Below are 3,571 nucleotides of genomic sequence, written 5' to 3'. Positions count from 1 at the left end.
TACTATGCTAATGTGTAATCTGTTTGTTTTTATGAAATGTAGCTCACGTTTCTCAACATGTGGAATTTTCAAACATGGGTACGAAAGTCCACACTCAAGACAACAATAATGCACCAACAAAGAAAAGATGCATAATTCTATGATAGAGATAAGCTTTGCAATAGTTTATATTCACACGCACTTTTCTAGCTCCTTCTATGACTTTAAAATCATCCTACCTTTACTACTAACGTACAACAAAAATTTTTACTGGAGGTGCCTGTGATACCCCCAGTAGTCGGCCTTCTTTGTTGTGAAGATCTTTCATTGTAGCAGATATAGGCATTGGTTTGTCGTAGCATCCATTTATTTCGGCGCCTGAGCTTCAATGGCCAATACTACTAATACCCCACTACTGATACTACTTCTATCCAAACATGTATGTACCAAATCCTCCCGTCGTTCTTCCTTGAATGTAAACGCACACCTTACTGGAAATCTATTAATAAAAATCAGGTATTCTTTGGGCTGCTTAGTGATGGACGTCACTTTAGTAAGAACGAGCAACATTGTAAATTCGCAGCCAAGGTGGCCTCGAACCCTCATACTTTGGTTCAAGAACCGAACGCGCTAACCGATTGCGCCATGGAGACGACGTCGGTCGAGGGGACTTTATTCGGAGAAGTATCCCGAGGGTCGAGATGGACTCCACGACACGCTTATCGTCTTTGCGGCTGCGAAGTCCCGTAACAAATAACACACACATACACACACAAAATATATGTTTTTGTACATAAAGACGCATTCACACAGACCCATATGGAATAGAAAAAAAAGAAAAAAGAAAAAAAGAAAAAAGAAAATCCCGAGGTCTTGTAGCGATGGACCTGGAGAGAACTTGAAGCGACTTGAAGACGACTCTAGCCATTTACTTTTAACAATCACTGTTTTATGTTTTATTTCAACTTGTTATTGTATTTACATTTATCTATTAGTCAATTTTACAAATTCTTGAAAGCCATTGCAACTAGAATAACAGTAATTGTATCATCATCATACATTGGGATCCACTGAGTGTCATCATAATCCTCAGAGTTTCAGTTTAAATAGAACAATTAACCCTTTCACTTTCGCAGCAGAGTGGCGCAGTTGGAAGCGTGTTGGGCCCATAACCCAAAGGTCCGAGGAACGAAACCACGCTCTGCAAATCACAATTTCATCTCTTGATCCTGTATTGACAGCAGGGTGGCGCAGTGGTAGCGTGTTGGGCTCATAACCCAGAGGTCCGGTGGATCGATACTGAGCTCTACTGATCACTTTCTCCATTTTCCATTATTAAAATTCTATAGATTCGTACATAAATGTTTATATTACAGTTTGTAAATCTGAAGGTGATATATATATTTTGTTTCTATTTGATGTCTGTTCTTGAATATTTCATAAAACTACCATGAAATGGAAAATGACTTTTTATGAATATTTTTTAATGAATACCTAAACCACAGTATTACTATTTCAAATTTGAAACACGCAAAACAATCCATAGGGTAAATATAGTATGATTGTTTTTTTCAGTGTCACTGTTTATATCTCACATAGATTTAGTAACCTTTGTAAGATGAAACATCATGTATATGTTAGTTATGAAAGATTCGTCTTCTTGATCCGGAAATGATATGCATTCTTTACTTTGGTCACTGAAAGCATTTTGTTTGATCCGGAGTGAATGAAAAATAAATTGACTATAAATAAGTTTCTATCTGATTGAGAATAACTTGAAGCCCTTACCGTGAGTCAATAGACAAAGAGGCTGGTTTAGATAGCTTGCGAGTACCTATTTGCACTTCAGGTTAAGTAGAAGATCTGATGATAAGACGTGTTCTTTCTTGGTTTTAGCAGAGAAGTCGTCGATCAAAGGTAGACCATGCATATTCTCAAAATGTTCATGAGAATTTGATAATACATATCAGACAAGAATAGATACATATATACATACCAGTATATATGTATATGTATGAGTTGGGATTTTTTATAAGTAAGCATATAAGAAATAATAATGACATAATGATTAAATACCAAGGACGTGGCGTCAAACATTTTTATGAAATACAGAAGCTCGTGACGTCATGTCGTCGTTGGTTTACTCCCGGTCACGTTCAAGCTATGTAATTCTACAGATCACCATGAATTTAATAAATCAATTTTCATTGAACATTATTTCATTTTCTATATAATGTGTACTTGTTTTAATGTAAGGCATACTAAATGAGAACTTCTTTTACCGATCTTGGTTTTGATAATTCAATTTAATCATAGTACTATATTTCGAAAGAGTACCATAAAGGAGAATAAATTTATTCTAAAGAACTATTCTATCTGTAGTATGATGCCAAGATTTAGTTTTTCTTCTTTTATTGTTTTTGTTGTAGAAGTCAAAGTAATCCATCACAGTCATCTGTCTATGGTAAGGACATTATTGCGGGGCACTACTATCTAGTCTAAACAGGGTCTTGGAGACTACTTGATATGTGTGAATATTTGTTTAATTCTATATAACGTCTCCATATCGAAACATGTGTTTAGTAATGTGGTAAGGAAGTCCAAGTTAGACTGCTCGAAGTAATTCTGCGTCGGACCTCCTTTGATGGCTACACCTGACTTAAAATCGTCAGTCTTTGCCCTCTGATACAACGATATTTGTCACATATTGCTGGGCACCGAGTTAGCACTAGGATCTTAACTGGTACCTTGCATTGTAAATTCTCTTCCAAGATAGGCTCGAACCCCCAATCCTTCGATCAAGAGTCGAGGTCGCTAACCGATTGCGCCACGGAGGCAACAAAGGTCAACGTGACTTTAGTAGAAGTACCCCAGTGGCCAAGAAAGACTCCTCGGGACGCATGTTGTCTGTGGGGTCACAAAGTTCTATAGCAAATAACACACACACACAAGAGCTCACACACGCGCGCACGCACACAAACACACACACACACACACACACACACACACATATGTACACGGCTCGGTGGCGGATTGGTAAGGCACTGGCCTCACAAGCCGGAGAACCGGGGTTCGATTCCCCGGCCGGGCGGAGATAAGTTGGGTTTGTCTCCTATCACGTGTAGCCCCTGTTCACCTAGCAGTGAGTAGGTACGGGATGTTAGTCAAGGAGTTGTGACCTTGCTGTCCCGGTGTGTGGTGTGTGAGTGGTCTCAGACCTACCCAGAGATCGGCAAATAATGAGCTCTGAGCTCACTGCCGTAGGGTGGTGTCTGGCTGTCTCGAACAGAGGCTGCAGCAGATCCGAGGTGAATACATACACACACACAAATACACACACACATCCACACACACACACACACACACACACACACACACACTTACTCTGAAGAACTATTCTACCTAAACTATGATGCCAAAATTGAGCTCTTATTCTTCTATTGTTTTTGTTGTAGAGCAAAGATAAACGATTTCCAGTCAGTTGTAGCCATCAAAGGAGGTCCGACGCAGAATTTCTTCGACTTGTGTATTGTCAGTCTAATCTGGACTTCCTTACCAGACTAGTACACACATGTTTTGATATGGCGACGTT

The sequence above is a fragment of the Oratosquilla oratoria genome, chromosome 9 (genome assembly GCF_046742065.1).
Source record: "Oratosquilla oratoria isolate Oo_2021 chromosome 9, ASM4674206v1, whole genome shotgun sequence".
Lineage (NCBI taxonomy): Eukaryota > Metazoa > Arthropoda > Malacostraca > Stomatopoda > Squillidae > Oratosquilla > Oratosquilla oratoria.
The sequence above is the reverse complement of the archived record's forward strand: the minus strand, read 5'-3'. Positions refer to the sequence as shown.